Raw genomic sequence first — 26,239 nt, 5'->3', positions numbered from 1 at the left:
CGTCGCGGCGCCAAACGGCACGGGGCGGGTTCGATGTCAGAGGCGGTCCGTAAGTCGCTTCCGCTTCCTGCCACGCGCTGCAGCCCGGCGGCTGCGCTACTGCGGAGACCACAACTCCCGGGATGCAGCGGGGCTCCCGACCTGTCCGGAAGAGAGTGTTCGGCGTGGCGGTGCGGTTGAGCCGATTTGGCAACGCGAGAGCGTAGGTGGCAGGGCGTGTAATCTCAGGAGATAGAAGCAGTGCTAGCTGGTGGAGAAAATGAGGCAAGTGGTAGTCCTCGCTTGCGCCCGCGACTGTGCAAGCGAGACGGAGTCTCGGGTCACTTCCATGCTTTCAGCGAATAGGCTGTAAGCTACTTTGAGCAGGCTTAATCCCAGCGCCGACCACAGTGCCCGGCACCTAGTAGGTGTTCGGCTCGTGGGAACACCTTTGTAGAGTCAGCAAACCCGAGGCCTGTCTTGACTCCTGCAGGGCCCCAGCTATCTGAGGAAGAATGGGATGAGTGCACGGAGAGACTGACGGTTGGAGAAGAGGTGGGGCAGCTAAGGAAATTCTCTAGCCTACTAGGAAATCCAGGAAGGCCGCCTGGAGGATTTGCTTTTGGGCCAAACAGAGATGGATTCCGGCGAGAAGAAATATGAGGAAGGAAGATGCCTGATTGAGGAAACTTGTAAGGAAGATACGGCGGTGTGAATGCTCAAGATCTGAGGAAAGAAGTCCTGTTTGGCTAGGACAAAGGCTCTGTGAAGGGGAACAATAAGATTTAGTGTGTTCGTGGACCAATGGGTTGGTCAATGGATGCTTAGACGGAGAGTTTGGATTTATTTTCAATTCATCTATAATCAGCGGTAGCATGTGGTAAAATAATCTAAAAGAGACTTGATGCTATGAGCGTTTAGAGGAGGAGAAGGAGGTGGATGCTGTGGATTAGGGAAGATTTCATGGAGCTAAATCCTGTCCTGGACCAGTAGAAGTTGTTGGTTGCAGATGTGGTGAAATGCTTTTTTGCAATAATAATTTGGAGATTGCTTTGTCTACTTTTCTCTTTCCTCCTATTTCTAGAGGGTAGCCAAGACTTGTAAGTCCTTTCTTAGAATTTTTATAAATTCTCTTTTTTTGAGAACCTAACCCAGGCACAGAAAATTCATATTACTATGAACATGGATATATTTAATTTAAAGTGGATTTTGTCTGACATTAGTATAGCCATCCTGCCCTCTTTTGGGTACTATTTGTACAGAATATATTCAAACATTAATTTTCAATCTATTTATGTCTTATCTAAAGTATGTCTCTTGTAGACAGCAAATACTTAGATTGTGTTTTTTAATTTATTCTGCCAATCTGTGTGTTTTGACTGAGGAGTTTAATCCACGATTATTTATTTCCTTTGAGTGGATCCTGCTCTCTTTTGGTTACTGTTTGCATAGACTATCTTTTTTTTATTATTATTTATTTTTTTATGGTGACATTGGTTAACGAAATCCAATAAGTGTCATCTGTACACTTTAACAGTAAGGCATAATATATTTACACTGTGTTCACCTCTCATAGTTAGATTTCTTTCTGTCACCACATATTTGACCCCCTTTACCCCATCTACCTGCCCCCTCCTCCCATCCCCTACCTTCTGGTAACCACTAGTTTATAGTCCATGTCCCTGAGTCTCTGTTTCTTTGTCCTGTTCATTTGTAGCTTTTAGGTTTATATCCCACATATAAGTGACATCATGTGATTTTCAACTTTTTCTGTCTGAGTTATTTCGCTTAACATGATTATCTCGAGGTCCGTCCATGTTGCAAATGGCAGTATTTCATCTCTTCTTATGGCTGAGTAATATTCCATTGTATATATGTACCACAGCTTCTTTAGCCAATCATCTATCGTAGGACACTTCGGTTGCTTCCATGTCCTGGGCACTGTGAATAATGCTGCTATGAACATCGCTGTGCAAATATCTTTTCAGATAATGGGTTTTCACGTCTTTGGGATGAATACCCAGTAGAGGGATTGCTGGATCATATGGTAGATCAATTCGTGTTTTTTTTGAGGAAACTCCATGTTTTTTTCCATAGTGGCCATACCAATTTGCAGTCCCACTGGCAGTGTATGAAGGTTCCTTTTTCTCCACATCCTCTCCAACATTTGTTATTACTTGTCCTGTTGATTATAGCTATTCTAACAGGTGTGACATGGTATCTCATTGTGGTTTTGATTTGCATTTCCCTATTACCTAGCGATATTGAGCATCTTTTCATATATTTGTTGGCCATTTGTATGTGCTCTAGAGAGAAGTGTCTGTTCAGGTCTTCTGCCCATTTTTTGATTGGATCATTTGTTTTTTTGTTGTTATTGGTTGTATGAGTTCTTTGTATATTTTGGATATTAGGCCCTTATCAGAGGTGTTGCTTGCAAATATATTTTCCCATTTGGGTGGTTGTTTCTTTATCTTGCTGACATTTCTTTTGCTGAGCAGAAGCTTTCTAGTTTGATGTAATCCCATTCATTTATTTTTAGCTTTTACTTGCCTTGCCTTTGAGGTCAAATTCATAAAATCTTCTTTAAGTCCAAGGTCCTTGAGTTTAGTTCCTATGTTTTCTTCTATGCAATTTATTGTTTCAGGTGTTATATTCAGGTCCGTAATCCATTTTGAGTTAATTTTGGTGTGTGTGATAGACAACAGTCTAATTTCATTCTTTTGCAGGTGGCTTTCCAGTTTTCTTAGCACCATTTATTGAAGAGGCTTTCCTTTCTCCACTGTATGTTTTGGATTTTTGTCAAAAATTATTTGCCCATGTAAACATGGATTTACTTCTGGACACTCGATTCTGTTCCACTGATCTGTGTGTCTGTTTTTCTGCCAATACCATGCCATTTTGATTACTGTCGCTTTGTAGTATAATTTGAAGCTGGTCAGAGTGATGCCTCCAGCCTCGTTTTTTCCCTCAGGATGGCTTTGGCAATTCGGGGTCTTTTGTGCTTCCATACAAATTTGATGATTTTTTTGTTCTATTTTTTAAAAAATGCCAATGGGATTTTGATGGGGATTGCATTAAACCTCTATAATGCTTTAGGTAATATCGTCATTTTAACTATGTTGATTCTTCCAATCCAAGAACATGGAATATCTTTCCATTTCTTTGTATCTTCTTCAATTTCTTTTAATAGGGTCTTATAGTTTTCATTATATAGGAACTTCACATGTTTCGTTAGATGTATTCCTAGGTATTTTATTCTTTTTGTTGCAATTGCAAAAGGAATTATTTTTTCCACTTCTTTTTCTGACACTTCATTATTAGAATCTAGGAACGCTATGGATTTTTGAACGTTGATTTTGTATCCAGAGACCTTACTATATTTGCTTATCGTTTCTAGTAGTGTTCTTGTGATGTCTTTAGGGTTTTCTATATAGAGAATCCTGTCATCCACAAATAGTGACAGTTTGACTTTTTGTTTCCTATTTGGATGCCTTTTATATCTTTCTCTTGCCTGATTGCACTCACTAGGACCTCCAATGTTATATTGAATAACAGTGGTGATATTGGACAGCCTTGCCTTGTTCCTGATCTTAGAGGGAAGATTTTTAGTGTTTCACCATTAAGTATAATGTTGGCTGAAGGTTTGTCATATATGGCCTTTATTATGTTAAGGAACTTTCCTTCTATACCGATATTGTTAAATGTTTTGATTATAAATGGATGCTATATCGTGTTGAAGGCTTTTACTGCATCTATTGATATGATCATATGATTCTTATTTTTTAATTTATGTGGTTTATCACATTAATCGATTGGCATATGTTGAATCATCACTGTGCCTCTGGGATGAAGCCCACTTGATTGTGGTGTATAATCTTTTTACTATGTTGCTGTATTTGGTTCGCTAGTATCTTATTTAGGATTTTTTTGCATCTATGTTCATGAGAGATCTTGGTCTGTAGTTTTCTTTTTCTATGTTATCTTTATCAGGTTTTGGCATCAGGTTGATACTGGCCTCATAATATGAGTTGGGAGATATTGCCTCCTCTTTGATTTTTTGGAAGAGTTTGAGGAGAATCAGTATTAAATCCTCTTCGAATGTTATTAGAATTCACTGGTGAAGCCAAGTGGTCTTGGAATTTTACTTTTTGGTAGGTTTTTGATAGTTGTTTCAATTTCCATACTGCTGATCAGTCTATTTAGATTTTCCAGTTCTTCTTGATTCAGTCTAGGAAGGTTGTATCTTTTTAAGTACTGGTCCATTTCCTCTAGGTTATTAAATTTGGTGTTGTATACTTTTTTATAGTATTCTTGTATGATCCTTTGTATTTCTGCAGTGTCTGTCATAATTTCCCCTCTTTTATCCCTGACTTTGTTTATTTGTGTCCTTTCTCTTTTTTCTTTAGTGAATTTAGCCAAGGGTTTGCCAATTTTATTAACCTTCTCAAAGAATCAGCTTTGTTGCATTTATTTTTTCTATTGTTTTTGTTTGTTTGTTTTTAATTTCATTTATTTCTGCTCTAATTTTGATGATTTCTTTCCTTCTGTTGACTTTAGGCTTCATTTGTTCTTTTCTAATTTTTTAAGATGAAGTGTTAGGTTGTTTACTTGAGCTCATTCTTGTTTTTGGAGATAGGCCTATAATGATATGAACTTTCCTCTATGACCGCTTTTGCCGTGTCCCAAAAGTTTTGATATGTTGTACTATCATTATCCTTCATTTCTATGTATCTCTTGATCTCTTTTTATTTCTTCTCTGACCCAGTTATTCTTCAGTAGCATGTTGTTTAATCTCCATGTATTTGTGGTTCTTCCTGCTTTCTTTTAACAGTTGATCTCCAGCTTCAGAGCATTATGATCAGAGAATATGGTTGGTATGGTTTGAACCCTCTTCTATTTGTTAAGGCTATCTCTGTGTCTTAGTATGTGATCAGTCCTTGAGAATATGCACTAGGGAAGAATATATAAGCAGCTGTTTTTGGATGAAAGGCTCTGTAAATGTCGATTATGTCCAGTTGGTCTAATGTGTCATTTAAGGATGTTATTTCCTTATTGATTTTCTATTTAAATGATCTATCCATATCTGACTACAAAAGTGTTTCAGTCTGTTTCTCCTTTTAGTTCTGTTATTAATTGCTTTATATATTTCGGGGCTCCCTGATTGGGAGCATAGATATTAATAAGTGTTATGTCTTCTTGGTGTATGATTCCCTTTATCATTATGAAGTGTCCCTCAATATTTTTCTTTACCTTTTTTATTTTGAAGTCTATTTCGTCTGATATTAGTACCAGTACTCCTGTTTTTCTCTGAGTGCCATTTGCTTTAAATATCATATCCACCCTTTCACTTTGAGTCTATATGTCTTTGGAACTGAGGTGTGTCTCCTGGAGGCAGCATATGGTTGCGTTTTGTTTTTTGATCCAATCTGCAGTTCTGTGCCTTTTTATTGGTGAGTTCAGTCCATTTACATTTAGGGTGATTATTGAAATATGAAGTCTTATAGCCATTTTATCTTTTGCTTTCTGGTAGCTCAGTGTTTTCATTGCTTCCTTGCCCTTGTGTGTCTTTTTTCTTTATTTTGGTTGGGTTTTGTGGGTTTTCCCTCTGGTTCTTCTTGTTTTATGTTATATACTTCACTTCTGAATCTTTGATGTGTGGTTACCATTATGAATATGAAAAGGATAGTTTTATATATATATATACAGTCATCCATATTCTTTTGCACATGCCTTATCTCCATTCCCCTTTGCGAATTTAGATCTTTGAATCCTCACTTTTTCAGTCATTGTTGTCTCAATTTGTCCCCACGTATGCTGAATGTTTATTATTCTCTTGTTATAGCATATCTCTTATTTTTTAAGCTTATAATGCCCTGTTTGTTTTCCATTTTGTTTTAGGCGAGCTGACCCCTTTCAATATTTCCTGTAATGCAGGCCTCATAGTGGAGAATTCTCTCCATTTTTGTATGTCAGGAAAGGTCTTTATTTCTTCTTCATATCTAAAGGAGAGCTTTGCTGAATATGTTATTCTTGGCTGGTAGTTCCTTTCATTTAATAGTTTGAATATTTGATTCCACTCCTTTCTGGCTTGTAATGTTTGTTCTGAGAAGTCTGACAATAATCTAATGGGTTTTCTTTTATAGATTACTGTCTCCTTTTCCTGGCTGCCCTGAGAATTCTTTCTTTGTCATTGATTTTTGATAATTTTAATACAGTATGTCTTGGAAAAGGCCTATTTGGGTTGATATAATTGGATGTTCTGTTGACTTCTTGAATTCCAAGCTCCAGCTCATTCCTTAGATTTGGGAAATTCTTGTCAACTATTTGTCTGAAAATGCTTTCTAATCCCTGCTTCTTTTCTTCCCCTTAGAGAACGCCCGTTATTCTTATGTTTCGTCTCCTGATGGTATCAGCTAGTTCTTGTATTTCTCTTTCATTATTTTTCATTCTTCAGTTTCTCTCGTCTTCCTTCTGATTTATTTCCAGATTTCTGTCTTTGATAGTACTGATCCATTTGGTTGACTCTATTTCTCAAGCCTGCTATTTCATTTTTCATCTCATTCAATGTGTTCTTCATTTCCAGAAGTTCTATTTGGTTCTTTTTGAGGGTTTCAATCTCTTTGCTAAAGAACTCATTCCACTCATCTAGTAATTTTTTCTGTTCCTGAAATTGTTGATATGAATCGTTTTGGATCTCATTGAGTTTTTTCAGAAGTACCATCCTGAATTCTCTGTCATTTAAGTCACATATTTCTATGTCTATAAGCTTATTTTCTGGAGATTTTTTTCTTTCTTTCTGAGCTGACTTGTCACCTTGGTGGTTTATGGTGTTTAATGGACTATTTCTCCGCCTAGGTATTAATGGAAGTGTATTCTGCTTTTTTCCCCAGAAAGATTTATCATATAAAGGTCTCTCTTTAGCCTGTTGCAAAGAAGGTGTTTTTCTTTTGGTTTACAGTAGGTGGCATCTAAGCCTCTTGGATCCCTGTTTTATATAAAGTCTTAATAATGCCTTTTATTTTCGTTATAGATATACGATCACGCTAGCTACCCTCAGTCTCATTCTCTGTCAGTGTTAGCGCCAGTTTCAGCAGCATTTGCTTAGTCTCCCTTGAGGCTCAGTGGTGTTCAGTCTCAGAGGATATGTGGGGAGTGGCCCTCTGGGTTGGGGGGTGGGGGCTGTGGCTCAGCCTCGCATTTTGCAGCCATGGCTGGTAATAATCAACTGTTGTTTCTCTGCTGTCCTCCTTGTCTGCTTTCTTCCCTGATGCCTGTGCACTGCCGCGGGCCACGTGAAACTCACAGCTCTCCCAGGCAGGGCTCTTCAGGGAACTCCTGCACCTTCTCCATTCCCCTCTCTCCTATAGGGAGCTTTGGCTGCAAGAGGAGCTTCTTTGTTTCTCCCAGTCTACCATCTGACTCCTGTGGTTCTGACTTGTGGTAGCTCTTATGCGCAGATCCTGCATTCAGGCATGCTGGTGTGTAGTTTGGGAGTTTTTGGTTGAGTTTTAGATGTTCAACTTATTTTTGTTTCAAGGGGAGAGATTTGGGGATGTCTCTCACTCCACCATATTTCTCATATTATTATTTTTTCATTTTCTGTATACAAAACACACATAGTGATAAGTGCTGATGTCCTAAGTGTGTGGCAAGGTGAGTTTTCACACTGTGATCTCACCTGTTAAAGATTCTGGTATGCAATTTTGATGCGAAGGTGGGGACCCACACCACCAAACAATTCTCAGATACCCACTGGATGTCTGACAATTCAGTTCAATTCTGACACTCTCTACCAGGAGATAGCCTCAGATCCCACAGGTTCAGGGCTCAGTTCCACAAGACTGTCCCCACTTCAGATGCCAATCAGAAGTTCAGGTTGTCACCTGTACTTCTGACTGACTGGATGTAAATCAGAGGTTCCCACAACCCTTCCTCGGGTTTGATGAATTTTCTAGAGCAGCTCATAGAACTCAAGAAACCAGTTTACTAGATTACTGGTTCATTATAAAGGATATTCAAAAACACAAATCAATAGCCAGAAGAAGACATATATAGGGAAAGGTCCCAAACAAAGGAGCTTCTGTCCCTGTGGAGGTGGGGCCTGGCACTGTGGCATATAGAAGCACTCTGGTTCTCTGATGTGGAAGGTCCTCAAACACTCTTCCTTTGGGTTTCTTGGAGGCTTCATTACATAGGTATGGTTTATTAATTCATTGGCTATTAGTGATGGATTTGACCTCTACTGCTCCCTGTCTCCCCTCCTGGAAATCAGGGGGTGGGACTGAATCATGACTGGTTCCCCTGGCAAACAGCCCTCATCTTTAGGTGCTTTCAAAAAGTCATCTTATGAACAGAAACCCAGTTGTGATGGAAAGGGCCTTATTACAACTAACAAGGAACTCATTTCACTTTTATCATTTCAGGAATTGAGGACAAGAGACTAGACATTGTAACAAAAGAATTCTCCCGTTGTTTTTATTGCTAAGGAAGTTCCAAGGGCTTTGGATGCCATGAGCCAGAAACCACAGATGAAGACTAAATATATATGAGAAATATATTTTGGTCACCAGAGTGACCTAAGACCTTAACACTCTTATGTGAATCTGTACCAGCTTAACTTCAAGAACATATAAAAATTCTGCTCCTTCACAGCTCTGATCCCATCCTGGTGGTGTTGTCACAAAATTACACCTTTATGCAATGTGTGTCCATAAACATAGACTTATAATTGTTCTTTTTAATACATTAGTTTCTAAAGTAGAAAACAAAAAGTAGAGCTACAAACCAAAGTCACAATAGTACTTGTCCATGCATTGAGTTTTAGCTGAGATCTTTATTTCTTCATCAGCCTTTGAGTCTCTGCCTAGTATTCTTTCATTCCAACCTGAAGGATGCATTCCATGCAGGGCAGGTCTGGTGGTAAAGAACTCCCTCAGTGCTGGTTTATCTGGGAATGTCTTAAGGTCTCCCTCAGTTTTGGATAGTTTTGCCAGATATAGGATTCTTGGTTAACAGCTTTTTTCTTTCAAACACTTTGACTACATCAACCTATTGCCCCCTGGTCTCCACAGTTTCTGATGAGAAATCTGCTCATGATCTTATGATGAAAGCTACCTCCTCTCAGCTTTATACATGTTAATAGTGTATGCTATCTTGTCTTATGCAACAGAACATTTTCCTCTAATATCGTGATATCAGTTAAATTGTAGCATCATTTTTTTAAAAAAAGGAATTAATTTTTTTTAAGTATAGACACTCAAGGTCTTTAAACGACAAAAATTACTACACATATTCAAATTATAAATGAAAAGGACACTAAAGCATCCTACAGATTTTAGTTTCTAATAAAGTAACTATCAATCTTTAATATCCCACAGAAACAAAAAGTTTTGGGGGGTCCTTTCCTGTTTTTCTTGTTTGTTTTTTGTTTTGTTTTTAAGCAAAAAGGGGTCTTGAGACAAAGAAATGAGAAAACCACTGTGGTTTATCCCCAGCCATGATTGGTCTGTTTCTTGTTCTGGCCTCATAAGGCACCATTGTGATGGAATTACAAAAAACTATGTCGGATCCTGGCTGGGCTGATTTGTGGTGACCTGTTGGACTTGCACTAGTTAGATTGTTTTCTTTTTTGTTGTCATTGTTTTGCTTATTTTTTATCTTTCCTCTTCCTTTTTCTCGTTTTTCTTTTCTCTTTATTCTCCTTTTTCTTATTTTTCTTTGTTATCTTTCTAATTTTTCTATTTTCTTTTTCTTCACATTTTCCATTTTCTTTTCCTCGATTTTTTTCTTTGTTCTTATATTTTCTTTTTAAAAAATTTTCTTTGTTCCTTTTCTCATTTTTTTCTTAGAAAATATTTTTAGTGTTGTTAGCATTGTTAGTACATTTAATAGAGCTAGTAGTGGTATCATTAGTACAGTTAGCATTGTTATTATTTATTAACACTGTAAGCATAGTTAACATTGTTAGTATTTGTATCAGTCAGCATAGTGTAGTTAGTATTGTTTATTAGCATTGTTAGTAAGCAGAGTTAGCATAGTTAGTATTGTTTGCTATCATAGTAGTTTGCATTGATAGTATCAGTTAATGTAATTAGCAGGTCACAACGCCACATGATCTTGCAGCCATCTCTGCTGACAAGGACCCCCATATTGGCCACTATGAGCTCGTGAATACCATTGGCCAGGGAACCTTTGCCAGGGTGAGGTTGGCTGTCAAAGTCGTTAATTAGCAGGGCTCCTCTAGACTTTTTCGAGAAGCCCACTGCATGAAGTCCCTGAACCACCCAAATATTGTGAAGTTATTTGAAGTGGTTGACCCTGAAAATACACTGTTTCTTGTAAAGAGGCATGTGAACAGAGGGCACGTGTTTGATTATCTGCAGGACCATGGTCATAGGATGGAGAATGAGACCTAAGGCATTTTCTAGTAGCTGGTATCAACCTTGCAGTATTGCCAACAGAGGGGCATTGACCACAGGGACCTGAAGCCAAAGAATGCTTTCTGATGCCTAGCTGAATGTAAAACTTGCAGACTTTGGGCTCAGCAATGAGTTTGTCAGCTAAAGCTGAGCATGTTCTGTGGCAGCCTCCCTTATGCGGCCCCAGAGCTCTTCCAGGGCCAAAACTACGACAGCCCTGGAGCAGATATGTGGAGCCTGGGAGTCATACAAAATGGTCACTGGGACCTTGCCATTCATGGCAAAAGACTTTTGGTAGCTACAGCAGCAGATCCCGAGAGGGCAGTACCATGTCCCCTATTTCACGTCTTTTGAGTGTGAGAAGACTTTGAAAACATTATTGACTCTCAACCCCCATGACTGAAGAACTCTGGAAGAATAGTGAAAAGACATAGCTAAACATGGGCTAGGAGGAGGAACTCAGGCCTTACAGGGAGTTGCCCTGTGACAGCATAAGCCCCAGGTGACCGAGATAATGATTAACCTGGGGTTTGAGCGTGAACAGATCTAGGAGTCAGTAAGAGGCAGAAAGTATGACAGAGCGATGTCAACATACGTGATTCTGAGCCATAAAGGACCCAAGGTGGAGGGTTGCACCATCACAGTAAGGCCCTTCCCTTCCCCAGACTTCAACAGATGCAGTCCTTCCCTGACCCACAGGGTTCAGCTATCAGGGCAAAAGGCCAAAGAGCCCGCCAGTCCCCCAGCTAGCCTGAAGTGGAGGACCACCACTCTCCCACATAGACCAGAGTTGAGGACTGCCACCCCCAGCCCAGCCTCCCAGAGTGGCCCTTGGGGTTCCTCCTCCACCACAGTACTGCCAGCTTCAGCAGCGGCGGTGGTGGCGGCGGCGATGGCAGCAGCAGCAGCAGCAGCAGCAATAGCAGCAGCAGTGGAGCCCCAGAGGGAACTAGCAAGGAAAACTCCCTCTACGCAGGCAACATGATGGTGTGACTCCAGCCTCTAATTCTGGCCCTATCCAGGGCTGTCAGGGGTGGTTGTGAGGTTCTTGAACTTTCCATTAAGACGCCTTTACTGTAGGCCATCCATTAAGAAGTGGCATGGCAAAATTGTCACATGGACCAAGTAAAGCCATTGTATGTTTTAAATTGTGAATGGCCAAGGCAGGGCCACAGTCAAAGACTTGGGGAGAGGTCAAGCCTCTTTCCTTGTATTTTAAATGCCAAACTCTAAAATGCTGAGCTCCAGGGAGGCTGGCAATGTGGCGTGGGAGATTGGCCAGAGGCTAGATACAAACAACTGCAGGTGGGAGCAGTGCCAGGAGTACATGATTATATGTGAAGGACTTGGTCCAGCAGATGATGGAGGTATGCAAATTTCCCCAGAGTTCTCTGTACAGGATTCAGATCAGGATTATACTGGTCATTTCAGTGGCCTTCAGAAGCATCGTACCCAAAATACCTGGTGAGCTTGGAGGACGGCCTAGAGCTCTCTGGGGGACAAGAGGAGAGGCCGCCTTTGCTACAGTTCGACTCCTTGGCCCCCACCTAGTTGCAACTTCAGACTGGACTGTTTTTCCTGGGGCCTTTCTCCCTTCCCCTGCTCCTCTTTTCTTCCATGTTTGTGGGAGAGGAAGCAATTCTTATTAAAGTACTTGGTTTTTCCAAATCTTGTAATAAACTGGATGCTCCACAAAGATATATTGGAGACTCTGTGTTGCATCTTCCCTGAACAGAATTGGGGTTGTGCATCCTACAGTTTGAGAAGCATATAGTGATGTAGTATTAGGACTTAATCAGAACAATTAATGGAAAAATTACTGAAGAGAATTATCATGGCAACTCTCAACAGCAATGAATGTGGTTCCAAGGCTGTCAGCTGTAACGCAAGGCAGAAAGGCAGAAATTGTGTTATCTTCCTCCACATTACCTCACATTTTCAGAAGGACTGAGGGAGACTTTCGGTCCTGTGGCCTAAGTGGCAGGATTCTGGGCTCCAAATGGCTTAGGAGTCAACTTATCTGTGCAGTTGAGTTTCTTGACTAAAAGGCAAGGAGTCAAGCCTTCCCCTTTACCCGTCGAGAGGGGGGACACGATGCATAGGTTTAACTGAAAAATTGAGGAGGCATGGGGACAGGAGGAAGCTAGAGTATTAGGTGCATATAGGACAGTGGTGTAGGGCCAAGCTGGGGAAGGAGAGTTGGGCCAGAACCCCTTGTTTCTAGGACCCACCCCCACTGGTATATTTTGCTCCATCTCCAAACTGAAAAATCCCCCAGCTTAGGGCTTGGATAGCAGTCAGGTCCAATGACAGTGCTCTTCTCAGGAGACTTCTTCTGTGAGCTCTGGCCTTGGCCGGTTGGGCCAGTGCTGCCTCTGATCTCCCTCATTAGTCCCAGCTCAGTTCCACATGAAGGGCTTTGGATTTGTTCTAAAGAGCAGTGGATCCTGAGCAGAGAGGGTCATGATCAACTGCCATTGGATAAGACACCTCTGGCTGCTTGTACACAGTGTGCTTGGGGTGAGAGAGAGCCTCAGAGTCAGGAACAGAGTCTCATTTGCAATTTGCCAGCAAATTAAATGAAAAGCACTCACTAGCTCATGATTTTTAGCTGGTTCTGGAATTATGAATTACTTGATTCAGTTTACCAGCTTCCTCATAAATCAAGAACTCAGGATAGGGAATGGTGGGGGAGGTAATAGAGAACATTAAAAGCAGGCGGCAGAGAAATCCAGATGGCTCCCAATAGCCTTGTCCACCAGGTGGCTACTAAATAGCCTTGTCCGCTTCTTTCTCAAAGCAACCCATCACCTGACTTATAGCTGGGAATGTGGCCACCCAAGACTATGGAGTTCTCAGCCTCCTCTGCAGTTAGGCTGTTACCAAGCTCTTTTTCCAGTATGGGGAGGGAACAGATTTGTGCTTCTTGGACATTGCCTAGTCCATTCCTTCTGCTTCTCCCTCTGTCCTGCTGCTGGGAACTTTAGCTCTAAGATTGAAGCTAAGTCCTGGCTGCTGTGGATGAGGGCAACTCCCCTGGGATGACAGAGGCATCAGGGAAAGGAGCCCAGCAACCCTGAACCGTCTGCTTCCAGAGCTAGTGGGAGAATGATGCAAACTTCTGTCTGCCACTCTTATGTGGGGTCCTTTGTTACAGCAGTTAAATCTTAACCTATACAAAACAGCAATCTTGGAGGGGACACTTCTGTATGGGACAGACCCAACGTTTCGATGGGGGAAGGCTGTTGTATCTGCATAAGAAGGGAAGGGATTGATGGTGGCTATCCTTGGAGATAAGCCACCACATTGAGTCCTGATGAAAGCTATAGTCAGTCTGGTGCTGAGTGTTGGGGCCCAACACAATCTAGCTGTGCTCTGGGAACTCAAAGTCCAGTAGGAGAAAAAGGTGCATAAAAAGATCATTCTAGAATGTTCCATGAATGCGTAAGTATTGTGGGGCTTCTTTTCACCATAAACACCTGGAAAATTGGACAAAATTCATAAAAAAAACTATTTTTGGTAATTGGATAACAGGCAGTACAGGTGAATGGGACTGGTGGGGGTCTATCCAAGGGCAAGTCTGAAGTTTAGGGCCTTGTTGTAGAGTGCCCTAAGAGTCACACCATGATTTGGGCTTTGTCTCTTAGGTGTGAGACTCTGTGATTTTCCAGCCTGGGGTTAAGTAGGGCTGGGTAGGCAGCACAATCAGGTAGGCAGCACAATCAGGGCTTCTTAGCTTTGCAGGCTCCACTCCTCGAGACCACACAAGATAGGAAGGAGTTTTAGCCATAGTCCTGGTGGAGTCACACAGGAGCCCATTTATTCATGAGGACCAGGAACATATCTGTGGTTTGGGTAGAACCTGGTGATTGAGTAAGCCTCGGCAATTGATACTTGGTGAGTGCTCGTCTCTCTAATGAAGACTCAGAAACATTCTAGGAGTTACAGGAATTGAGGAACAGGTGGGATTGGATGGGCTTAGGGTGGAGGAGAGGGTTTTCCAAGTTCCAAAGACTGGACAAAGGTTTTTCTGGGCTGGAAACATTGACAGCTCAATCCCTGCTCCCATCAAGTAGAGAGGGTATTGATCCGAGGTGTCTTGAGTATGGGGTTTCTTAGGTGGATGGAGGGAGATACTGGGAGGAAGTGAAACACCTCTGAGAGCCTTGGACCCACACACCCCTAGCAGTTTATTATATTTAGGGTTGTCCCTAAATCAAGGAGGCTGCTTTCCCTGAACTTAATTTTGCATCTTTTCAATAACAATAAGACTTTTCCAAAAGAACAAGATCTATAGCAAGTTGTCCTGATGCCTTCATTCTCAGTCTAGGTCAGTGCTAGATGACATCCAGAGTGTCCCACTTCACCTTCAATATTCACTCACCCAGTGTGACTGAGGCCCTATTGTTTGCCAGGTCTGTTCCAACAGTCTTTTGTTAGCTGGCCCACAGCCACTGTAGACTAACAGTTCAGTTTCTTTCTTCCATTCTCCAGCCACTGTAATTTCATTTAGAACATCTCAGAATTTTTTTCTTGTTACTTGGAGAGGGAAACCTCAGGACAATGAGGGGAAAGCCAGTGAGGGTTGGGGGCAGGGTGGAGAAATTCCTGGCCTGCCAATTGGTCTGTTTGTATTTTGCTTACTTTAGGGTTCACTTTGTTAATGTGTATTTTTACTGGGAAATTATCCATTTCCTCTAAGTTTCCATTTTGATGCAATAGATTTTTCTTACTTGACTTCTAATTTCTCTTTCTAGTTTTCTACAGAATTGTCACAATTAATGAACAAATATTGATGTATTATTCATTAATTAAACACAATTAAGCACCTCTGTTACTTGAGTTCCATGAACCTTGGTTCTGCTATGTTCTCGAGGTCAGTTTAGAGTCATTGGCTGCTAACCATGCCTGCTCAAGCCTCTGGGACCAGTTCGATCTTACTAGGTCTGGTGAACACTGGAACGCTGTGCAGTTGCATAAACACTGGAGGCACAATTGTTGGATTCTAAGGTGAGACTTGTGTAGCTTTGAAAAAAACTCTATACTATCTTTCAAAATAGCTATAAATTCCACCAGTAATGAATGAGGCAGGCAGGAAACTTCAATCAATGAGGTGGACCGGGGTTGACATCACTTGATATCCATCCTGCATGCAAAAAAGTAATCATGAACTACTCTTCTAGAGCTGCTTCTGAAATGCAACCCCATCTTCCCATCCAGGATCCACTGATAATCTGAAGTTTTGGCCAGAAACAAGCTGGCAGCCCCTGGACTAAATTCAACAGATAGACCAGAGTTGATGTTTATGCACCCTGCACTTCACGGATGGTGAAGTATTAAAATACTTCATGGTAATTGTGCTCTGTGTTATATAATTAGTTAATAGAAATTTTAATGTAAACTCATTGATTCGTACTGACAGCTTTAGGATATAGTACCATAGAAAATGGGCCTCCTATTGTAGCAACATCTGAGAAACATTGATGCCATAGTTTGGCCTGAGTCACTGAAGGGATTGGCTGAGTTGCGTATGCTTTAGGAGAGTCACTAACAAAATAATTTTATTAGCACATTGTAATTTTTTTCAAAAGTAGTAGCTGTGCAGTGTTTTTGTATTTATACATTTAAGATTTTATTATAAAATGTTAAAAGAAATTCTGAGAATGAAGAGTCAACAAAATTTGGATACATTTTTAATACTTTTAAATATAAGAAATATGAATCTTGTTAATTTACAGGAGAACAAAGAAGGAAATTATAGTGAGTCCTAACCTGCAACTTGTTTTGATACTGTGCAAGAATCTGTACAAGATAAAACTTGTATTAAATAAATTTTATTAATAAAATCTGTAGTTCTGGAATGAAAAATGATTTGATTTTTTCCAACCAGGAATTTGACTTATTGCTAGTGATAGAAATTTTAGCTGCAAATAGTGCTCAGTAGTTATGTGTTAAAAAATCAAAGTACATATGATATATATTTCATCAGGATGCTGTTAAAACTTGTGGTTTGAGTGAAGAAAGTGTGTGATCATTAATGAGGAAGAAGTTTAAAACAGTTTCATATATTAAACATATGAAAACTTAAAACTCCCCCAAAATGTTATCAAAGTGAGAATAAAGCAATCAAAAAGGTTTAGAAGGTACCATTGGAATTTTAGCACTATATAATTAAATACAATTAAGCATTTCCATGAAAATATTTATGAGTTCTCAAGGAATAACACTGATATGGACATGGGTACTATGGACCCATTGTTACAAAACATAGATGTACATAAATGGGAAATCAATTTTTTTATAAAACGTAATCAAGGCAATACATTATAAATCATCCTCAAAGAAACTTCATTTGTTTCACATAAAAGTGTTTTAACGATTTACTTAAAATACAAATTTCAAGATTTTTGAAGATAATGGTTTTTGTTGATCTTATGGTACTTGGACTCACATTTAATACAATGTATTGAACTTTGCTGGTGGGCCAAAATATTATATTTCATTGAAAAATATTTCCATAAAAATATCATTAGGATATTTTACAATTAAAAAAAAGTCATTGGATTTTGTACAAAAAGTGCCAGTGTAAGACCAGAGAGAATCTGGAGTTTCAGCCAAAAGTTTAGAAAAAATTTGGATGTTTTAATTTGGCACTAAGTTATCAAATTTAATTAATTTTGGATAAAGCACTGTAAGATCTAAGTCAAGTGATTCTTATATTTTTCTCAAAAAACTATTTACTATTACACATCAAATATCAGAGAGAACTCCAAATTGAGTAATGAAAAGTAAAACTTGATGGACAGCTTGAAGTGCTAGAGTTGCAAAAAGCAGTTTGGAAATCAGTAAGTTCTATATGTTCATTGTAATAGAAACAAATGGAGTAGTCAGACATTTGAAAAATGTGTTTTAAAAACTTTTGGCCTTAATAAATGATAATTTACTGGAAATGTCAATACTTATTTTAGCTTTGTGAGGAATATTTTAATTATTAGGGTGACATTATTTCAATGGATTATAAAATGATTAAACATATCTAAATTTGTCTGTTTGGGCAGCTATAACAATACCACAGACTGGGTGACTTATAATCAATAGAAATTTATTTCTCACAGTTCTGAAGGCTGGAAGACAGATCACAGTGCCAGCAGGGGCTGGTTCTGGTGAGAACCCTCTTCCAGTTTGCAGCCTGCTGACTTCTTGTGCCTTCATGTGGTACGGAGCAGAGTAGAGCAGAGCGCAGAGCAGAGCAGAGAGCAGAACAGAGAGCAGAGCAGAGAGTAGAGCAGAGCAGAGTGCAGAGCAGAGCAGAGCAGAGCAGAGCAGAGCAGAGCAGAGCAGAGCGCAGAGCAGAGAGCAGAGCAGAACAGAGGAAGCCAGCTCGCCTTTGACTCTTATAAAGGCACTAATCCTTGTGACCCTCACCCTTATGACTTCACCTAATCCTAATTACCTCCCTCCTCCTAATACCATCACATTGAGGAGGAGGTAAGGCTTTAACATGAATTTTGGAGAGACACATGTAGTCCATAACACAAACAAATAAAGGACACTTTGAAACATTTGGTACGTATTATAGATAAGAAAAAAATTGATATACCTTTTTAAACAAAATTAAGTACCAATTCCAAGAGAAAAACTATTTGATTGTCTAATAGATAATATGAAAAGGTATTTGATGACAGAAATGAAAAAGGTACTGAAGTCTTCAATTCTTTGAATTTATTAAGTCCTAAAATTTGGCCAACTGGTTTGTGAAGTTTCACAGGTTGAGGATGAACAAAAAGTAAAATAAGCTAACTGGTTAAAAGGTATTTCAGTAAGATTTTTGTGACTTAGTCAATAATAGAAATATTGAATATATTAAAGACTCAGATTATTTTATGAGGTCTAGAGAATGTTAAATGTAATTGCTATTCATCAGAAGCTGAGGATATTGATATTAAGAAAAAAATTCTCTACTTAAAAGATTCACCTAAGGATCAAATCAATGGAGAAGTCGTTGGAAGAATTAGATGTTCGTTATGTAAAATTATGATTCATAGGGACAAAATTTAGTGATAGCTGCATCAAAAGATGAGTAATTTCCAAATATAAACAAATGATTTACACTTACAGAATGTTCAGATGAATTACTTTTGCTACAAGATATATTACTTAACAAGTCATCTTATATATTACTTTGAAAATAGGATGAGACATGTTTTAAAATTTGAATTACATATCGATATATATTAATATAACCTTACTAGTTCAATATTTGACTATCATCTCTGCAGAAGATAGCTTTTATTGTTTTAAAAATCTAGAGTGATTAGGTAAAACATAAAATCCAAATTTTACTCCTTTTGAAAAATTAAATGATCTCACAATACTGGGCCTACATTCCTATATGTCAGAAATCCTCCAAGTGGTAGTTGCTCTTTTTAGATTATGAGTCCTTCAGCTCTCACAATTTCCACTTTTCCCCATCATTTGCCTAGTCTCTATAAGTGTTTTGATTGTGGCTCCTGCCTTAGAGTTTTGAGCCTGGGCTCCTGGCAGGATGATGGTATCATTTACTCCATTTACTTAAACCAAGGAAATGAGGATGAGAGCAAGTAGTCTACTCTCATCCTGTGGTGAGTTTGTGTGTGTGTGTGAGAGAGAAAGATGGAGATTGTTTGATTTTAAACACACAGAGTTTGTTCAGGCAGGAGAGATCCCATAAGCAGAGTTGGTGCTTAGAGATGAGTTAAGCTTAGAAGAGTGTGAAGTCATCTATGAGAATGAATATGATTTCCAAGGGAGAAAGTATAGAAAGAAACTAGATTTAAAGAAAGACCCTGGGAGTAAGGGAGTCTCCTATATTTAAGGGTAGGAAGGAAAAGAAGCAGTCACAGAATAGGACACTCAGAGATTCAAGAAGTAGAAGGTTGAGTGATGTGGATTATACTTTTGGCAAGCTTGGTGGTGTACTGGTTAGAATGAAAATTTGGCTTTTGCTGCAGATATACAAAAAATCTGTATCATAAACCAGATGAAGTCTAGGTGGCAATTTATCTTATTGCTCTCCTAGGATGGTGCTGTGGCCCACAGAATCCAGTATGGCTCAACACTTGTCTATATTCTGCTTGCCTTTTTTTCTTTTTCCCCCTCTGTAATCACCGCCCCCACCCCCTCCACCCGCCCCGCCCCACGCTTCCACCCCTGACCTATGGATGTTGCCGTTTTCCCTTTAAAAACTGGATTTCTGAAGGTGGGACATCTCCTCCCATACGCTCGCGACGTGCACCCGGGGCCTGGCGCACCCGGGGTATGGTCTGTGGCTCCTCATGGGGTGCAGACCTGGGACCTTCTGTGTGTAAAGCAGACATGCTAACCATCACACTATGGAGCCACCCCTGCATGCCTTTTTTAATTCAGAACCTGGAAGTTAAACACATTACTTCTGATCACATCCTGTTGGCTATAACCTAGTCTTATAACCACACATTTGTAAAGGAGGCTGAGAAATGTAGTTTTTATTCTGGAAAGTTATGTGCTAGCTAAAAAATCACATGACCATGAAAGAAGGAGAAAAGGGATATTGGGAGACAGCTGATAAAAAGAAATGGGTCTGGGAGAAGGAGGAAGGAGAGGAAATATGGTAAACTTCTGGGGTTGGACAGAAATGAAGAGTAAGTTTAACAATGAAGCTATAACTGGAGAAGCCAGGCTTCATCCTGATTTGTTAACCTAAAAATAAAAGACCTTTCAAATTGAGAAGCAACAAGCGTTTACTGAAATCAATAAGAATAACTATCCAGGATGCACTGATTCAGGCAGAAGTCCAAACAATGTTCCAATTAAGAGACAAAGGCAGTGGGTATTTATGAGAAAGAGAAGGAGAACAATTACATCAATAGAAGGAAGGCATTTCTATTGGTGCAGATAACACGACATAGTGACATTAATTAATTTGAAATAATGTTTTTCATTTTCAGTCCTGTAATTATTAGTCTGGTAGTCATAATATCTGCTTTTTGTTATCTTTGTAAATAGCGTTGTTGTTGTTTTTTGCAAGGCACAAGGTTGCTTAGGCCCAATCCAATGATTATGTTGCTGTTTTTAACATTCCAACCATTTGAGGTATAAGATGTATAAGGTGGTTCCTCTGGCATGACAGCACTGGCTCCATTTCAAAGTGGCTCTGTTTATAGTATTTATAATATATAGCAGATGCATGCTGAACTAGACAGACCAGGGAAAATGTTGCTCTCAGCAGATATAGGCCTTCTGTGCTTTTGAGGCAGAAGCCCCTCAGAAGGAAAGGAAAGATGGTAGGAAAAGGAAGGCATGCAAGTAGAGGCCTGACTCCTGGGGGAAAACTGAGGAGGCTTTTCCCACTTTGGGGATCAGAGATCAGAGAGCACCCAAGAAACACCCAGTGCATGACTGCTCAGATCAATCAGGATTCTACCTGAGAAACAACCAGTAGGCTATTTATCTGTCTGTCTATCTGTCATCTAACTATGTTTTGATAGAAAGAGAGAGTGATTATTTCAAAGAATTGGCTTATATGATTGTGGGGTTTGGCTGGGCAAGCATGAAATCCATGTGGTAGGCCAGCAGGCTAAAAACTCTTGGGCAGGAGCAATGAGGCAGTCCATAGGAAATACTTATTCTTCCTCAGAGAAACCTCAGTTCTGCTCTCAGGGCCTTCAACTGATTAGATGAGGCCCACTCACATTATTGAGGATAATCTCTTTTATTTAAAGTAACTGATTGTGGATGTTAACTACATTTACAAAATCCTTTACAACATCACCTAGATGAGTGTTCAATTGAATAATTGGGTACTTTAGCCTCGCTCAGTTGACACACAAGACTCACCATCACGGCTTAGCCCAAATTCAAAGCTTGGGCATAGGATGTTCACATGGGAAGTACCACCAGATATAAGTAATTAGGTTTTGGATCTGAGAAGTGCCAAGTGGAATTCATTCTTTTTCTCTTTTCTCTGCTGGAAACTGCTCTTTTTAATTTTATTTATTTTTACAAATTTTACTATTTTTAATACAATTTTAGTTACATCTTCTGATCTTTTTGTCAAGTTTTTAAAAAAGCATGTAAAGATTAATAAAACAAATGTCCTTATTTCCACCATCCAGAATTAACATTCTTAACAGAATATTTACAGACAAGGTTTGGTGCTTAAATATATTTAAGAACTCCATGTATTACTTTCTTCACTCCCCTGGATCAGTCAGGACTCTTTCAATTGTACATGATAAAAAACCAAAACCAAAACCAAATAAAAAACCAAACCGAACCAAAGAACCCTTCCTTCCAATTTGAATAGGTTTGAGAAAAAAATCCTGGAATTATTTAGCTTACGTACATCTAAACAAAGATGAATCTAAGGGCTTATAAAATGTCAGACTCAATTACTTTCCATTTCTTTTCTGCTATCTTTTGAACACAGGCTCCCGCCTCAGAGTGACCCTTGAAAGTCCCAGGCTTTATAGTTTGAAGTCCAACAGAAGGAGAGGTTCTGTGTTTCTGAAGTTCTTAACAAAAGTTCTGAGATTTTCATCAAGTTGACATGGGCCAAGTATCCATCCTTGAACCATCATTGTGACAATATGATACAGAATAAACCAGCTAGCCATTAGTGTCATCTAAATCACATAGATCGAGAATGTCCGTGGGAAGTTTCTGTCATGGAAAATCAGGATACTGCTTCCAGAAGAAGGAGGAATAGATGCTGGATGAGCAAAACATAATGCATTTCTCCCCACCCCCTGGTCTGCAGCTTGCCACTGTGGAAAGAGCATCGATGTGGACCCACATTCCTATTCTGGCTCGGATATTTAGTAGTCATATAACTTGACTTACTTGAAATCTCTGAGTCTCCATTTCTTATTCTGTCAAAGAGAGGTGATAATATCCTTATAGAGTTGTACTGAAGATTAAGTGAAATAATACTCGTGAAAGCACCAAGGAAAATGCCTGGTCTGGAAAGTCTAACATTTGCTAATTTCCTTTTTGTTATTAACCCAAGCCTCTTTGAAGCATCCAGAGGCAAGTTTACCTTTCTTGCAAGAAAAAGTTACAGTCATCATCATCATCATCATCATCATCATCATCATCATCATCATCACACTAGCTACTATTTAGTAAGTGTTTGCTGTGTGCCATATGCGTTGTTAGGTAGAACTGTCTGGTATGGCTACACAGGCTGCTGTACAGCTTCCACTGGGGGTAGATCACACAGACTCTAATGAGGGTAGTGTCACCTGCAGGTGGCAGTGCAGCAGGTCTGTTTGACATACTAATTCAGTCCTCACGCTGACAGTATGAAGAAAGTAGTACTATTAACCCTATTTTATAAAGAACTTTGTAACTTAGGTTAAAGAACTTTCCTAAGGTTATTTGCACATCAAGTGCTATGAAAAAATGGAAGCCATATACTTCAGGGACATTTTACTGCAGTTTTAAAATAACTGTCTCAAGATACAGAATTACTGCGGCCCTCTTGTGGGGGTGGGTTGCAGGGAGAAGACAGACCATTTCATTTTTTAAAATCATCTCCAAGACCCCTAAATAAAAAATGCTTAGCAGAACCCCAGAACTGAGAGTACCACCAGCTGTCTCATTTACTGTCCTTAGCCTCTAGGAAAAGGACAGAAACACATGCAGCCTGGAGTATCTTCTACCTCCTTCAAGTAATTTGAAGCAAATACAGTGATCATGAAATGTGTCAATTTCCAAACTTTGGAACCACTTGGTTTATTTATTTACTCATTAGATAGGATCTGAATGTGGTAGCAGAAGTTTCTTCTAGGATCCTGTCAAGGTCAGATGGGGCTGTTTCTTGGATTTTTCATGTGAGAATAAATGCTCATAATTCTGGAAGGGACTTCAAGCACTTTTCTAACCACCTTGGCCTCACAGAGAGTTAATAGTCTTCTGTGTCTTATGGATGTTTTGATTATGTTGGAACACCTCTCTAAAGGCCAAGAGCCCTCACAAAGTTGAATTTCAGATGCTTAAAAAAACATTTTATTTTTTAATTTATTTTTTATTAATTTTATCTTTATTTTTGGTACAATTTCCTTCTAATTCTTCTATAATAACTTGTAACCTAAAAGTATTATCTATCATGTTCCAAATACCAAGAATTCTTTGTTGAGCAGACTAGCAGTGACTATTTTTGATAAAAATGTTGAAAGTTCTCTAACTTCTTAAATAAGCTGGGTTTCTCCATTCTCCAGATGTAACTCCATCGCAAGCATACAGACCCAGGAGAACTCCTAATTTCTGAGTACTAAAAAAAGATATTCCTGTTCCAGCATCAAGCCAACCTGGTTTGGCAATAGTTTCCATATTTATTGTGAAATCTGTTATAAAACCAAGTTAGTCCTGTACTGCATTTGTTAATTACTGACATTCCTCTTCACATATCATAACAAGTCATTTAATTTATTAAAATTGTAATTAGACATGAAATCAGCAGCCTTCAGAGAAGGCTACAAAGTTAGTTTATGCCATTCCATTGTATTGACGTTGACACTTAAAACCCAATTTCATTGGAGAACCAATCAAAAATTGCAAAGAACTAAGTAACATAGCAGAAATATCCTTTTAATCAAGGTATGACAAGGAGCAATATCTAAATGCCTATGCCATGTGACTTTCTTCAACAGCACACAAAACTCTAGTCTACAGTGACAAAGGATAAAAGCCATCAGCAGTAACTTTGTAAAGAACCAAATCTATCTGTGACTTTGTTAAACCAAGTAATCAGCATCTTCCCATGGTTCAATTTTTGTACCTTCTCATCCTGTCATATTTAGCAATGATTTCAGCTCGCTCCTGGGCAAGCCTGAGTGCTATGTCCTGATCCAAATTCATGACTGGAAATGTCTCTGTATGTTGTCCCAGTCGGATATTAACCCAAAATCTGCTCTTCCAGATTTCTCAGAGGAATGCATGTCCTCCAGAGGGTCCTGGGGCAGAGGCTGTGGAAGTGAGTGAGCAGAGCTGGGATTTCCAGCCCTGTAGTCAAGCAGGTCTTTGTGCGGCAGCAGCTACTGCAGTGCCCTCCATCCCATTGTTTCCCTTCCAAGAGGATCCCCCCGAAGCCTCCCCTAAAAAGCCACAAATAAACATAATTTTCCATTTGATAGGCTTTCATGACAGGTTTTGCCCAAACTCGTGGTGGCTGTCTATAGTCCTTAACACTGAGATTCAGAAAAGCATGCACTGCCACCGCATCAGATCCAGGTCAGCAGGCTATACGTGGTACTCAACATTATTTTTATAAAACACTCACTGTGACTCCTCACTTGTTCAGTTCATGTAATGGCAACCTCAGCTATCAAGAGTACAGCTGAGAGTTAGGAAGTCAAAGAAGACCCCTAGGTTGCCGTGACAGCTTTCCTAGGGTTCGCTTAACTCTTGAAAGAATCATTTCAGAACCTATTTGCACTTACGGAGGTACAGTTGTATGTATGTATTGTTTTCTGAGATTTATGAATTCAAATACATAAAATTCACCCATTTAAAGTGTACAGTTCATATCTACTCCTTTGCTTGGTGCCAGGGTCTCGCCAGGGTGCTCAGCCAAGGTGGCAGCTCTCTGGGCATGACCCAGCCTCATAAACCTGTATGTAGTTACATGCTCTGCAAGCTTGCTTAAGAGCAGGAAGTGACTCATCGGGAGATTCTTGGTGAGCACCTGAAGGAGAAACTCCATGCCAAGAAGATGAAGGTGCCTAGGGGGTCTGGGGTCTGCTACTTCTCATGACAAAAATAGTGGGAAACAATGTAGGTCAAAAGAAAAAAAAAAGATATACAATCCAGAGGCCTTCAGTATATTCACATATTTGTAGAAATATGATGACTAATTTCAGAACATTTTCATCACCCCAAACAGAAACCTGTTACCCCTTAGCTGTCAATCCCATTCCTTTAACTTTCAGCTACTAGCAATCATTATTTCTGTTTCTATGGATTTGCATTTTTCTGGATATTTCATATAAATGGAATGATATAATATTTGGTTTTTTGTGACTGGCTTGTTTCACTTAGCATAATGTTTTCTTTATAAGGTTCACCCATGGTGTAGCATGTGTCAGAATTTCCTTCCTTTTTTTCAGCTGAATAATATTTCATTGTAGAAAATATTTAATGGAGCATTTTATTTACCTTTTCATCAGTTAATGGACATTGGGTCGCTTCTACTTTTTGACTACTATGAATATTCATGTATAGATTTTTGTGTGAATATTTGTTTCAATTCTCTTGGATATATATACATAAGTATAGCATTGCTAGGTCACATGGTATCTCTAAGGTCAACATTTGAGGAACTGCCAAACTGTGTTCCAAAGCAGCTGTACCATTTTACATTCCTGCCAGCAATGTACAATAATTTCAGTTCATCCACATCCTCACTAATATTTGTTATTGTCTGCTTATTTTGTTATTATAATCATTTTAGTAGGTGCAAAGTGGTATGTCACAGAGGTTTTGATGTCTATTTCTCTGATGGCTGATAATGTTAAACATCCTTAATGATGTTGAGAATTTTCTTGTTAGGCTTTTTGGCCATTTTATTTGAAGAATGTCTATTCTTCTTTGTCCATTTTTAAATTGTTTGTCTTTTTATTGTCGAATTGCAAGAGTTTTAAAAAACATATTCTGGATACAAGTCCCTTAACAAATATGTGATTTGTAAATATTTTCTCCCATTCTGAGATTGTCCTTTCACTTTCTTGATGGTGACCTTCGAAAGACAACAGTTTTTAATTTTGAAGAAATCCATTTTATCTATTTTTCTTTTGTTCATATGCTTTAGTTGTCATAAGAAATTA

The 26,239-nt window shown here is 39.3% G+C and overlaps 1 long non-coding RNA gene across 3 annotated transcripts; it reads left to right on the top strand.

Annotated features, from left to right (window-relative positions):
• The first annotated feature begins 114 nt into the window (after window positions 1-114).
• LOC105310322 lies at window positions 115-22,989 on the top strand. Of its 3 annotated transcripts, none has more exons than XR_002778510.1 (2): window positions 115-977; window positions 21,844-22,989. It is a non-coding gene; the product is annotated as an uncharacterized LOC105310322 (long non-coding RNA). The 3 variants fall into 3 exon arrangements; XR_002778509.1 differs by lacking the exon at window positions 21,844-22,989 and adding an exon at window positions 8,403-9,346; XR_002778508.1 differs by lacking the exon at window positions 21,844-22,989 and adding an exon at window positions 8,403-9,346 and having other exon boundaries at window positions 115-1,079.
• Window positions 22,990-26,239: the final 3,250 nt, after the last annotated feature.

Source organism: Pteropus vampyrus, unplaced genomic scaffold (assembly GCF_000151845.1).
Source record: "Pteropus vampyrus isolate Shadow unplaced genomic scaffold, Pvam_2.0 Scaffold2279, whole genome shotgun sequence".
Taxonomy (NCBI): domain Eukaryota; kingdom Metazoa; phylum Chordata; class Mammalia; order Chiroptera; family Pteropodidae; genus Pteropus; species Pteropus vampyrus.
This window is presented reverse-complemented; position numbering and strand designations above follow the sequence as displayed.